This window comes from Cibotium barometz, chromosome 49 (assembly GCF_041138505.1).
Source record: "Cibotium barometz isolate CiBa-2024 chromosome 49, ASM4113850v1, whole genome shotgun sequence".
In the NCBI taxonomy this organism is placed as follows: domain Eukaryota; kingdom Viridiplantae; phylum Streptophyta; class Polypodiopsida; order Cyatheales; family Cibotiaceae; genus Cibotium; species Cibotium barometz.
The window spans coordinates 37,245,911-37,261,244 of record NC_141094.1 but is presented as its reverse complement, the minus strand read 5'-3'; positions in this window follow the sequence as shown (position 1 = coordinate 37,261,244).

Below are 15,334 nucleotides of genomic sequence, written 5' to 3'. Positions count from 1 at the left end.
ATCAGCGTGATCAGTAATGATCTTGACTACGTTAGAGTAAAGAGTTATCCTGGTGGAATCGCCCATGCTTTCCGAGTAAAGGAAGTTTTTCCAGTTTCGGTTTTAGACAAACCGACGGATTAGTCTCTTGTCCGGATATCCGTGGGCGAGGCCCCGAATGTGGGACCCCTGTCCCGTGCGAGAAGTGCTGCTTCCGCTGCTAGTACCCGAATCCGTTGCTCGGTGGGAACAGGGGGATCTCACACTATAGCTCTCATGCATGATATGAGAGATCTATGCATATGAGAGCTATTAATGCATGAGAGATCTTACAATGCAAGAGGGATCTCATGCATGAGACCTCTTAGAATCCAAGAGAGCTCCATGCATAAAATCTCATGTATGACAACTCTATATGCATGAGAGCTCATCGATATGCATAAGAGCTCTCATGCATGAGATATATATGCATGACAGCCCTCTACATGCATAGGAGCTCTCACAAATGACTCGCACTTGATAATAGCTGATCTATATGCATGAGATTTGCGATCTATATGCATGGGAGCTCTCACAATGAATCACACACAATGATAGCTCTATATTTATGAGATCTATATGCATGGATCTCTCATGGCTGAGATCCACGCTTGAGAACTTTATTTAAGATCTCTCACAATGCATGAAAACTCTCTATGCATCAGAGCTCTCACGCCTTGCGTAGATATATCCTAGATCTATATGCATGAGAGCCCTCTATGCATAATCGATAACACATGCATCAGAGTAAATAAAAGTATGTAAATAATTCTCTATTGTGTTATTCTCTTGACCTCACATCCTGACCATGCTTTGGTGTTAGGTCCTCACCACCTACCGAGTTGTGGTAAGCTCTAAACCCAATGCTCTCTTTTTTATGTTGTAACCCACAAGGGTGCTATGGGAGTTTTTTATAAGAGCATTAGAGATCTCATGGCTGCAAGAGATCTCTATGCATAAGATCTCTTATTTTCATTTATTTGCATTGAGTGTACGAGCTCTCGTGCGCTGCATGATATCTCTATATGCATGTGAGTTCTCTATCCATGAGAGCTCTCATTTATTAAGAGCTCTTTTGCATGAGAGCTCTCATTTTCATGAGTGTAAGCGCTCTCATGCATGAGAGCTACATAGAGTTCACATGCATTGAGCTCATGCATGTGAGAGATTGTTATGCCTAGAGTGATCACATGCATGAGCTCAATACATAAGATATCTCACATGTAAGAGCTTAATGCATGGATCTCTCACATACACACTGCTCTCAATGCATAGAGCTCTCAAATGCATAGAACTCTCAGCGCATAGAGATCTCACATGCACATATATCTCTCAATGCATAGAGCCCAATGTATGATAAGATACTGAAACATAGTTCATAATATGGTTTTAATTGAAATTTTGCTGTATAGAAAATGTGATATGGGAATGAGAAAGTGATACTAGTGGTCGGAAGGCAACACACCATGATGAAGTAACATTGATAATAACCCAAATGAATCCACCCTCCAAGCCCTCATCTCAAGAAATATGGATCTAGTAGATGGATTTAGTACATGATGTAGAGGATTTAGTACATGATGTGGTCTAGGTTGGATACAGCTCTACCACGTGGTAGAGCTAGATCAAATGCAATTCTAGCTTCTTGGTTCTTGTCATGTGAAGTATATCTCTTCTATTTTGTTGATCTGCATGGTACACAGCTAGATCGATGCATTCTAGCTCCACCACATGGTAGAGCTAGATCGGATGCAATTGTAGCTCCTTGGTTTTTGAATTGTGAAGTAGGTCTCTTCTTAGAGTAATTGGTTTTGTTGATCTGCATGGTACACAACTAGATCCGGTTTGCTTGCCACACATTTGTCCATGCATGATTCGAATTTCATGCCTCTTCGGCGCCGTTTGGGCCACGGTTGGAAATTTCTGCCATTTGGCACGCTCGTGCATCTTTTTCGAGAACCCGGATTCGGACAGTTAGAAGTTGAGGATCCGGGACCCCATCAGAGAACGGACCACACGGACTTGTGCTAGGGAAGTTGCTCTATGTCCACATCACTCCGTGCATGGATTTGGGCATCGCAATCAATGCTCAGCAAAGATAGTGCAAAATCGCCATAACAGGGTTTCGGATCCGAAATGAGTCCGAATCGTATCTGAATCGCATCTGAATCGCATGTGAACACAACCATGTGAAGTAGGTCTCTTCTTAGAGTAATTGATCTGCATGGTACACAGCTAGATCCGGGTTGCTTGGCACATATTTTTCCATGCATGATTTGAATTTCATGCCTCTTCGGCGCCGTTTGGGCCACGGTTAAAAATTTCTGCCATTTGGCATGCTCGTTCATCTTTTTCGAGAACCCGGATTCGAACAATTAGAAGTTGAGGATCCAAGACCCCATCAGAGAACGGACCACACGGACTTGTGCTGCTAGGGAAGTTGCTCTATGTCCACATCACTCCGTGCATGGATTTGGGCATCGCAATCACTTCTCCCAGTGCTTCAAAGTTGGGTCCTGACGAAGATAGTGCAAAATCGCCATAACAGAGTTTCGGATCCAAAATGAGTCCGAATTGCATCTGAACACAACAAGAAAGATTCGGGTTGCTTGCCACACATTTGTCCATGCATGATTTGGTTTTCATGCCTCTTCGGCGTCGTTTGGGCCACGGTTGGAAATTTCCGCCATTTACCATGCTCGTGCATCTTTTTCGAGAACCCGGATTCGGATAGTTAGAAGTTGAGGATCTGGGACCCCATCAGAGAACGGACCACAGGGACTTGTGCTAGGGAAGTTGCTCTATGTCCACATCACTCCGTGGATGGATTTGGGCATCGCAATCACTTCTCCCACCGTGTCAAAGTTGGGTGTCCCAGAGCGAAGATAGTGCAAAATGGCCATAACAGAGTTTCAGGTCCGAAATAAATCCGAATCGCATCTAAACACAACAAGAAAGATCCGGGTTGCTTTCCACACATTTTTTCATGCATATTTCAAATTTCATGCCTCTTCGGTGCCGTTTGGGCCACGGTTGGAAATTTTCGCCATTTGGCACGCTCGTGTATCTTTTTCGAGAACCAGGATTCGGACAGTTAGAAGTTGAGGATCCGGGACCCCATCAGAGAACGGACCACACAGACTTGTGCTAGGGAAGTTGCTCTATGTCCACATCACTCCGTGCATGGATTTGGGCTTCGCAATCACTTCTCCTTGCGCGTCAAAGTTAGGTCTCGGCCAAGATAGTGCAAAATCACCATAACAGAGTTACGGATCCGAAATGAGTCCGAATCACATCTGAACACAACAAGAAAGATCCGGGTTGCTTGCCACACATTTGTCCATGCATGATTCGAATTTCATGCCTCTTCGGCACCAATTGGGCCACGGTTGGAAATTTCCGCCATTTATCACGCTCGTGCATCTTTTTCGAGAACCCGGATTCGGATAGTTAGAAGTTGAGAACTGGGACCCCATCAGAGAACGGACCACACAGACTTGTGCTCGTGAAGTTGCTCTATGTCCACATCACTCCGTGCATGGATTTGGGCATCGCAATCACTTCTCCAAGCACGTCAAAGTTGGGTCCCGGTGAAGATAGTGCAAAATTGCCATTACAGAGTTTTGGATCCGAAATGAGTCCGAATCTCATCTGAACACAACAAGAAAGATCCGGGTTGCCTGCCACACATTTGTCCATGCATGATTTGAATTTCATGCCTCTTCCGCGCAATTTGGGCCACGATTGGAAATTTTCGGCATCTTTTTCGAGAACCCGGATTCGGACAGTTAGAAGTTGAGGATCCGGGACCCCATCAGAGAACGGACCACACGGACTTGTGCTAGGGAAGTTGCTCTATGTCCACATCACTCCGTGCATGGATTTGGACATCACAATCAATTCTCCCAGCGCATCAAAGTTGGGTCTCGACGAAGATAGTGCAAAATTGACATAACAGAGTTTCGGATCCGAAATGAGTCTGAATCGCATCTGAACACAACAAGAAAGATCCGGGTTGCTTTCCACACATTTGTGCATGCATGATTCGAATTTCATGCCTCTTCGGCACAGTTTGGGCCACGGTTGGAAATTTCCGCCATTTGGCACGCTCGTGCATCTTTTTCGAGAACCTGGATTCAGACAGTTAGAAGTTGAGGATCCGGGACCCCATCAGAGAACGGACCACACCGACTTGTGCTAGGGAAGTTGCTCTATGTCCACATCACTCCGTGCATGGATTTGGACATCACAATCAATTCTCTCATCGCATCAAAGTTGGGTCCCGGCAAAGATGCTGCCAAAATTGCCATAAAACAGAGTTTCGGATCCGAAATGAGTCCAAATCGCAACTTAACACAACAAGAAAGATCCGGATTTCTTGCCATACATTTGTCCTTGCATGATTCGTTTGGACCCCTGTTGGAAATTTTTGCCATTTGGCACGATCGTGCATCTTTTTCGAGAACCCAAATTCGGATAGTTAGAAGTTGAGGATCCGGGACCCCATCAGAGAACGGTCCACACGGACTTGTGTTAGGGAAGTTGCTCTATGTCCACATCACTCCGTGCATGGATTTGGGCAGCGCAATCACCTCTCCCGACGCGTCAAAGTTGGATTCCAGCGAAGATAGTGCAAAATCACCATAACAGAGTTTCGAATCCGAAATGAGTTCGAATGGCATCTGAACACAACAAGAAAGATCCGGGTTGCTTGCCTCACATTTGTCCATGCATGATTCCATTTTCATGTCTCTTTGGCGCCGTTTGGGCCACGGTTGAAAATTTCTGCCATTTGGCACGCTCGTGCATCTTTTTCGAGAACACGGATTTGGACAGTTAGAAGTTGAGGATCCGGGATCCCATCAGAGAATGGACCACACGGACTTATGCTAGGGAAGTTGCTCTATGTCCACATCACTCCGTGCATGGATTTGGACATCACAATCATTTCTCCTAGCGCATCAAAGTTGGGTCTCGAGGCAAAGATAGTGCAAAATTGCCATAACAGAGTTTCGGATCCGAAATGAGTCCGAATCGCATCTGAACACAACAAGAAAGATCCGGGTTGCTTGCCACACATTTGTCCTTGCATGATTCGAATTTCATGCCTCTTCGGCGCCGTTTGGGCCCCTGTTGGAAATTTTCGCCATTTGGCACGATCGTGCATCTTTTTCGAGAACCCGGATTCGGACAGTTAGAATTTGAGGATCCGGGACCCCATCAGAGAACGGACCACACAGACTTGTGCTAGGGAAGTTGCTCTATGTCCACATCACTCCGTGCATAGAGTGGGCATCGCAATCACTTCTCCCGACGCGTCAAAGTTGGGTCCCGACGCGAAGAAAGTGCAAAATCGCCATAACAGAGTTTCGGATCCGAAATGAGTCTGAATCGCATCTGAACACAACAAGAAAGATCCGAGTTTCTTTCCACACATTTGTCCATGCATGATTCGATTTTCATGCCTCTTCGGTGTCGTTTGGGCCACGGTTGGAAATTTCCGCCATTTGGCACGCTCGTGCATCTTTTTCGAGAACCTGGATTCGGATAGTTAGAAGTTGAGGATCTGGGACCCCATTAGAGAACGGACCACATGGACTTGTGCTAGGGAAGTTTCTCTATATCCACATCACTTCGTGCATGGATTTCGGCATCGCAATCAGTTCTCCCAGCGCGTCAAAGTTGGGTCCCGGCCAAGATAGTGCAAAATTGCCATAACAGAGTTTCGGATCCGAAATGAGTCCGAATCGCATCTGAACACAACAAGAAAGATCCAGGTTGCTTGCCACACATTTGTCCATGCATGATTCGATTTTCATGCCTCTTCGGCGCCGTTTGGGCCCTTGTTAAAATTTGTGCCATTTGGCACGCTCATGCATCTTTTTCGAGAACACGGATTTGGACAGTTAGAAGTTGAGGATCCGGGACCCCATCAGAGAACGGACCACATGGACTTGTGCTAGGGAAGTTGCTATATGTCCACATCACTCCGTGCACGGATTTGGGCATCGCAATCAGTTCTCCCAGTGCGTCAAAGTTGGGTCCCAATGCCATTCGACACACTTGTTTATCTCCTTAGTTCTCGTCATGGTCTCTTCTTGGAGTAATTTGTTTTGTTGATTTGCATGGTACACAGCTAGATCAATGCATTCGAGCTCTACCACATGGTAGAGCTAGACCTCAAATGCAATTCTAGCTCCACCACATGGTAGAGCTAAACCTCAAAGCAGTCTAGCTCTACGATGTGGTCTAGGTTGGATACAGCTCTAGCACGTGGTAGAGCTAGATCAAATGTAATTCTAGCTTCTTGGAGTAATTGATTTTGTTGATCTGCATGGTACACAGCTAGATCGATGCATTCTAGCTCCACCACAGATCGGATGCAATTGTAGCTCCTTGGTTCTCGTCATGTGAAGTAGGTCTCTTCTTAGAGTAATTGGTTTTGTTGATCTGCATATGGTACACAGCTAGATTCGGGTTGCTTACCACACATTTTTCCATGCATGATTCGAGTTTCATGCCTCTTCGGCGCCGTTTGGACCACGGTTGGAAATTTCCGCCATTTGGCATGCTCGTTCATCTTTTTCGAGAACCCGGATTCGAACAGTTAGAAGTTAAGGATCCCGGTCCCCATAAGAGAGAACGGACCACACGCACTTGTACTAGGGAAGTTACTCTATGTCCACATCACTCCGTGCAGGGATTTGGGCATCGCAATCACTTCTCCCAGCGCTTCAAAGATGGGTCTCGACGAAGATAGTGCAAAATCGCCATAACAGAGTTTCGGATCCGAAATGAGTCCGAATCGCATCTGAACACAACAAGAAAGATCCAAGTTGCTTGCCACACATATGTCCATGCATGATTCAATTTTCATGCCTCTTCGGCGCCGTTTGGGCCACGGTTGAAAATTTCCGCCATTTACCACGCTCGTGCATCTTTTTCGAGAACCCGGATTCGGATAGTTAAAAGTTGAGGATCTGGGACCCCATCAGAGAACGGACCACACGGACTTGTGCTAGAGAAGTTGCTCTATGTCCACATCACTCCGTGCATGGATTTGGGCATCGCAATCACTTCTCCCAACGCGTCAAAGTTGGGTCCCAGCGAAGATAGTGCAAAATCGCCATAACAGAGTTTCGGGTCCGAAATGAGTCCGAATCGCATCTGAACACAACCAGAAAGATCCGGGTTGCTTGCCACACATTTGTCCATGCATGATTCAATTTTCATGCCTCTTCGACGCAATTTGGGCCACGGTTGGAAATTTCTGCCATTTGGCACGCTTATGCATCTTTTTCGAGAACCCGAATTCGGACAGTTAGAAGTTTTGGATCTGGGACCCCATCAGAGAACGGACCATATGAACTTGTGCTAGGGAAGTTGCTCTATGTCCACATCACCCCGTGCATGGATTTGGACATCACAGTCAATTCTCCCGCAGCGCATCAAATTTGGGTCCCGGCGAAGATGCTGCCAAAATCACCATAACAGAGGTTCGGATCCGAAATGAGTCCGAATCGCATCTGAACACAACAAGAAAGATTCGGGTTGCTTGCCACACATTTGTCCTTGCATGATTCGAATTTCATGCCTCTTCGGCACCGTTTGGGCCGCTGTTGGAAATTTCTGCCATTTGGCATGATCGTGCATCTTTTTCGAGAACCCGGATTCGAACAGTTTAGAAGTTGAGGATCCGGGACCCCATCAGAGAACGGACCACACGGACTTGTGCTAGGGAAGTTGCTCTATGTCCACATCACTCCGTGCATGGATTTGGGCATCGCAATCACTTCTCCCAGTGCGTCAAACTTGGGTCCTGGTGTGGCGAAGATAGTGCAAAATCGCCATAACAAAGTTTCGGATCCGAAATGAGTCCGAATCGCATCTGAACACAACAAGAAAGATCCGGGTTGCTTGCCTCACATTTGTCCATCCATGATTTGATTTTCATGCCTCTTCGGCGCCGTTTAGGCCACGGTTGGAAATTTCCACCACATTTGGCATGCTCGTGCATCTTTTTCGAGAACTCGGATTCGGACAGTTAGAAGTTGAGGATCCGGGACCCTATCAGAGAACGGACCACATGGACTTGTGCTAGGGAAGTTGCTTTATGTCCACATCACTCCGTGCATGGAATTGGGCATCGCAATCACTTCTCCCAGCGCGTGAAAGTTGGGTCCCGGCGAAGATAGTGCAAAATCGCCATAACAGAGTTTCGGATCAGAAATGAGTTCGAATCGCATCTGGACACAACAAGAAAGATCCGGGTTGGTTGCCACACATTTGTCCATGCATGATTCGATTTTCATGCCTCTTCGGTGCCGTTTGGGCCACGGTTGGAAATTTTTGCCATTTTGCACGCTCGTGCATCTTTTTCCAGAACCCAGATTTGGACAGTTAGAAGTTGAGGATCTGGGACCCCATGAGAGAACGGACCACACGAAATTGTGCTAGGGAAGTTGCTCTATGTCCACATCACTCTGTGTATGGATTTGGGCATCGCAATCAGTTCTCCCAGCGCGTCAAAGTTGGGTCTCGGCGAAGATAGTGCTAAATTGCCATAACAGAGTTTCGGGTCCGCAATGAGTCCGAATCGCATCTGAACACAACAAGAAAGATCCGGGTTGCTTGCCACACATTTGTCCATGCATGATTCGAATTTCATGCCTCTTCAGCGCCGTTTGCGCCACGGTTGGAAATTTTCACCATTTGGCACGCTCGTGCATCTTTTTCGAGAACTCGGATTTGGACAGTTAAAAGTTGAGGATCCGGGATCCGATCAGAGAACGGACCACACGGACTTGTGCTAGGGAAGTTGCTCTAGATCGATGCATTCTAGCTTCACCACATGATAGAGCTAGACCTCAAATTAATTCTAGCTCCACCACATGGTAGAGCTAGACCTCAAAGCATTCTTGCTCTAAAATGTGGTCTAGGTTGAATACAGCTCTACCGCATGGTAGAGCTAGATCAAATGTAATTCTAGCTCCTTGGTTCTCATCATGGTCTCTTCTTGGAGTCATTGGTTTTGTTTATTTGCATGGTACACAGCTAGATCAATGCATTCTAGCTCTACCACATGGTAGAGCTAGACCTCAAACCATTCTAGCTCTACGATGTGGTCTAGGTTGGATACATCTCTACCACGTTAGATATAATGCAATTCTAGCTCTACCACATGGTAGAGCTAGACCTGAAATGCAATTCTAGATCCACCACATGGTAGAGCTTAACTTCAAAGCATTCTAGCTCTACGATGTGGTCTAGGTAGAATACAGCTCTACCACGTGGTAGAGCTAGATCAAATGCAATTCGAGCTCCTTGGGTATGCATGAGGCCTTATGCATAAGGCTTATGCATAAAGCTATGCATGAGGCCTTATGCATAAAGAATGCATGAGAATTATTCATAAATCTTATGCGCAAACCTACAAAACAAATCCCCAACACCCAAGGGTGCAATAATAATAGAGGAAAGAGAGGAAAGATATGAAAACACTTACCTCTTTTTCGTGATGTTGAAAGAGAGGATTAAAGCTATGCATGAGGCCTTATGCATAAATCTATGCATGAGGCCTTATGCATAAAGCTATGCATGAGACCTTATGCATAAGGCTTATGCGCAAACCTACAAAACAAATCCCCAACACCCAAGGGTGCAATAAAAAGAGAGGAAAGATAGAAAAGCACTTACGTCTTTTTTCGTGATGTTGGAAGAGAGGATTAGAGGACCTACAAAACCAACAAAGGGGTGAGGAAAGGATTAGTAATGCATAAATACAAAAGCTTATGTAAGCTATGCCACTTTATGTAAGCCTTATACAAACTATGCCGCTATGTAAGCCTTATGCAAGCTATGCTAAATCTTATGCATAAAGCATGAGGCCTTATGCATAAAACATTATGCATAAGGCTTATGCATAAGGGATGCATGAGGCCTCATGCATAAAGCTATGCATGAGACTTATGCATAAAGCACTATGCAAGCCAAGCTAGCTTAAACTAAACCGTACCCCAGTACTATGCATTAAGCATGCATGCATAGATCTTAATGCATGCATAGATTAAGCTCTATGCATGCATAAAGCTATGCATAGAGGTCTATGCATAGAGCTTAATCTATGCATAGATCTCTATGCATTATGAATGCATGCATAGAGCTTAATCTATGCATTAAGCTCTACAATTAGAGTTTAATGCATAGATTAAGCTATACGATTAGAGCTCTATTCATAGATTAAGCTCTATCCATAGAGGACCTACAAAAAAACACCTCTTTTTGGTAGATAAAAATAGGGGAAAGAGATGATAAAAAGATAGGAAAGAGAGGAAAGTACTTATCTCTTTTTGGTGATGTTGAAAGAGAAGATTAGAAGACGCACAAAACCAAAACAAAAGGGTGAGGAAAGGATTAGTAATGCATACATACAAAAGCCCTAAGACGTAATGCATACATACAAAATCAAAAAGATTAAGCTCTATGCATAGAGCTTAGTCTATGCATAGATCTCTACGCATTATGAATGCATGCATAGAGCTTAATCTATGCATTAAGCTCTACGAATAGAGCTTAATGCATAGATTACGCTCTATGATTAGAGCTCTATTCATAGATTAAGCTCTATGCATAGAGGACCTACAAAACAAAACCTCTCTTTTTGGTAGATAAAAATAGAGGAAAGAGAGGAAAGATATGAAAGCACTTACCTCTTTTTGGTAGATAAAAATAGAGGAAAGAGAGGAAAGATAGGAAAGCACTTACCTCTTTTTGGTGATGTTGAAAGAGAAGATTAGAAGACCTACAAAACCAACAAAAGGGTGAGGAAATGATTAGTAATCCATACATACAAAATCCCTAAGAACCTAATGCATACATACAAAATCGAAAAGAGAGAAAAGAGAGAAAAACATTTACCTCTTTTTGGTGAAGTTCAAAGAGAGGATTATAAGACCTACAAAACAAAAGAAAAAGTTGAGAAAAAAATTAGTAATACAAAACCCTAAAAGTGTGAATAGCATGGACACACAAGGAGGTTTAAGCCTTATGCAAGTATAAGCCTCTTAGGCTTATGCATAAGAAAGAGAGAGAGAGAGAGAGAGAGAGAGAGAGAGAGAGAGAGAGAGAAGAGAATACCATTCAAAAAATTTAAACATAAGAAGCTTATGCATGAGAGAGAGAGAAAGAGAGAGTCAAGAGAATACCAATCAAAAACCCTAATTCTAAACATAACAATCAAAAACCATGAATATATGAAGAGGTGGGAGAGATAAGTGGGATAGAGATTACCCTGTGAGGAATTGTACTTGGGAGGAGACTTGAGAGGAGATTACCTTGTGAGGAATCATACTTGGGAGGAGACTTGAGAGGAGACTTTGTGAGGAGAGGACAAAGGGTGAGGTGCAGCCATCATGAGGAAGAGGTACAGCACAGGGAGCAGAGGGGAGGGAAGCAAAAATAGTTGCGGCATTGACGCGGGCGAGATTATTCAAAAAAAATTTAAACAAAGAGCGTCTATACTCGCATCTATATGTGCGTCTATAAGCATGTCTATATCGGTATAGACGCGCTTATTATAGATGCACATATAGACGCACCTACAGATGCGAGTATAGACGCACATATAGCCGCATAAACCCCGCCAAATTACAAATTTGCCCATGGCCCCTCTCTCACTTCCATCTCTCTCTAGTTTGCGCGTCTATATGCTCATTCTCTTATAGTGACGTTCATGAGAAACAGTCGTGCTGCAACATTGGTTTGACCAAAAAAAGCTTTTAGTCGTAGCCAGCCTTCATGTGCACTAGAAGTTGAGCCTACCTAATGTATTTGCTTGTCACTAAGACCACTGATGATGAATGATAAGGCCCTGGCATCACTTTCTTCTGATTTTTGAACTACCTCTAGATTTCTTGTTGTGGGTTTCCTTTTACTCCCACTTACAAGACCCCATAGATCTTTATTTATTAAGATCATTTGCACTTTGATTGTGCAAGTATGGTATTTTGTGCCATCAAAATGGTCATTTCTATTAAAGAAATGGCCCTCGTGAGTTGACATTTTACCACAAAGTCCCTCTTTGATTAAAACACCCTTTATAGTTGGAGGAGGGTAAGTATAAATATTCTGTTTTCACTCAGCTTCACCAAGTACCTTCCCTATACAAGTGCATATTTATATATAGAAAAGATGAAAATCCCATACTTTTTGCTATATTGTAGTAGTGAGCTTTGGTTTATTTTTTTATTTTGGTTATTTTTTATATCTTTTTTTTCTTTTGAGGTTACTTGACTTGCAAGAACTAGGCATGGAAGAGTCCTTTATAGGAATCTGACTTTTCGTTTAAAGGTTTGGTGATGCTCCCAAAAGAAAAAGGTTACCACACAAAGAACTAGATGGATAATGTATTGATAATTATCCCACATATATTAATCCCACCACTATTTGGAACCTTTGAAGTGATTATGGTCAACTCGTTTTGGAAACGAATGAGCCCGCCAACTTTTTATTTCTAAAAATAGTAAGGCTATTAGTGATACAGAGCTAGAGTCACATGCTCAACACCATAATGATGCACCGCTAATTGCTATACCTAGCATTGGAAGACGCGTTTTACGTGAGGATTTGCTAGCCAGACAGAGCTACCCACGTCGCTCTCCTTTGTAGAATCAGCTATGAAACTACTAATCTTGTCACAGTTGCTGCCCACAACATGCTCCTCTAAATAGAACCGGCTACATAACTACTAAGCTTGTCATAACTACTGTCATGACGTGCTCCTCTGCAAAATCGGCTACATAAGGTGCAACATCTGCTTCTGAGATACTAGGCGCAGCTTTAGCAACTCCACCGCCTTCACCTTCACATCAAATAATGGCAAGGCTCTTACTACATAATGCCATATGTTCTTCAGCAAACTCAACTGAGAGTCTTCATCAACTGAGAAGAAGAAGGATTTTGACAGAGCTATTTGATTAGTTGTCAGGTGGCTTGGTGATTAAAGGAGAGCATGTAGACGAGACTGGCTTCATGTGGATGATGAGTCACAAAAACTAGCTCACGAGTCACAAAAGAAGTAGCTTACGAGTCACAAGAAGCAGCTCCAATGCATACAAGTAAGCAAACAATCTCTGCAGCTATCACTTCAAGAAGCAGCAGCACTGTTTCACATAGAAGGCGGATAGTCATTGGAGTTACTTCCACACTATTTCCTACATCTTGCAACCCAAGAAGAGATGACCAAAGTCACCAGTTTGAAAGTAGTAGAACCACTTCAAGATCTCCTCCTTCAATGTATTTCACATAGAAGCACAAAGATAATACTTCACACAAAGTTCATCAGAGTCATGAAGCTCTCTACTTTCACACTCTTTGCAAAAAATAAAAGAGTGTGAAAGTAGCACCACTACTTCAAGATACCCACCTTCAATGTATTTCACATAGAAGCACGAAGATAATCCTTTACACAACCTTGCACACAAAGGTAATCCTTCACACAGTCTTGCACACAAGGTTCATCAAAGTAATGAAGCTCTCTCCTTTCACACTCTTTGCAAAAATGAGACTCTCTCTCGCACAATGCTTTCCACTCTTGTGCTACTCAAGTGAAAGATGAAAAACTCTTCACAATGTTTTGTTGCTTCCTTTCAAATGTTGCCACATACATGAAGATAAGGAGTTACACACTTAGCGTGAATGCATTCACAAAGATGTGTTAGTACACTCTTGAATATTCTCTCTCTCTCGAAGTGCCACTCTATGAGATAAGAGTTTTTATAAAGTCATGCATTGTCATATCAATGATGTTATTTCATTCAACAAATGAACAAAAAATGCTCTCAAACACAACGGTTAGAAGCCACACAAAGCTAGTTTTAGTGGAACAATGTTCAAACACAAAGATGTCATCTCTTAACTAATGATTGAGAATACTCTCATGAAACGATACTCTGATACCAAATGTTGAATTAACTTAGTTAGCAATCTAATCACCAATAGATGTAGCGATAGCTTGTAGCAACACTAAGTAATGCATCAACAAATGATTAAGCTAATGAATACTCATTAAGTAGCAATGATAGAGACTTAAAACATTTCATGTAACTATTTAACACATGGAATTGATAGAGTACTCAAGAGAAAGGCAAAATGGGGCAAGAGCCAAGGTTTCACAAAGTAACACAAAGCTTGGATTAAACACAAAGTGCATACAAGAATTCTAGAGATCTCATACAAGAGAAGGTGTAGAGACCCTACTTTTATAGGCTCAGTGAAGGGAGGAGCGTAGCTCTCATCAACTTGTCCACTTGCCCCTCTCATGCCACCTAGAAGAGGTGCCTTTAATGTTACTCAATAACCATGGGTTACAAGCTAACCCATGGTTTACACCTTTATCTATACCCTTAGCATAAATGTATTGAATCCAATGATACACGTACACTAAGTGATGGACGTAGATCAACCTATTCTCAACAACAGTGGTGAAGATGTAAGCGAAGATGAAGAGGATGCATTAATTTAGTTAGTTTTTAATGTCTTCATCTTTATTCATTTTTAGACATAAACACCTTATTTAATTTTCAACTGTGTATGTAATTGGAAATATAATCCATGAATTATTGTATTGCAATTATTTTTGTGTTTTGAGTGTTCTAAAAAAATGTGATTAACTAGTGTTTAAATAATGTGATTAAAAAAAATGGGGACAGAATGGGGGAGAGATGTGGGAACACATGTCCCCACATATCTCATCCATTCTATCCCCGCTTTTCTTTTTGCAGACAGTTCGTGACTATATGTACGTGGTTAGGTGCGTGGCTATACACGATGTTGTACACGTGATTATATGTGTGGTTAATCATACAAGTGTAGTCACACACTGATAGTCGCATGCATAGCCACATGGATAGCCAAGTGAATGTTTTTTTCATATATAGATTCTATTAAATTTTCATATATAGATTCTATTAAATTTCCATGGCTCTCGACATTGTTGTGCTCTTCATTTGTTGGCGAGTACTGGAAGGCCCTTGTCTCACGGTAGAGGAGACACATGAACTCTCTCACAAATGAGCCACAATCCCAAATATATAGCCCATTTATAACCCAATGTCTAATGTAGGCTATAATATAAATTGTTTCTTGAGAGGCCACTCTCTCCCAAGGTAGAGTTTCACACATGAACTCTCTCACAATTGAGCCACAATCCCAGCTATACCTCAACATTCAAAGACAATCTCATTTTCTAAATTCACTAGAAGTTATAGTGTGGGCATTCTCTAGATAAACTTCTTTTATCTACAGCCTGTATGTATTG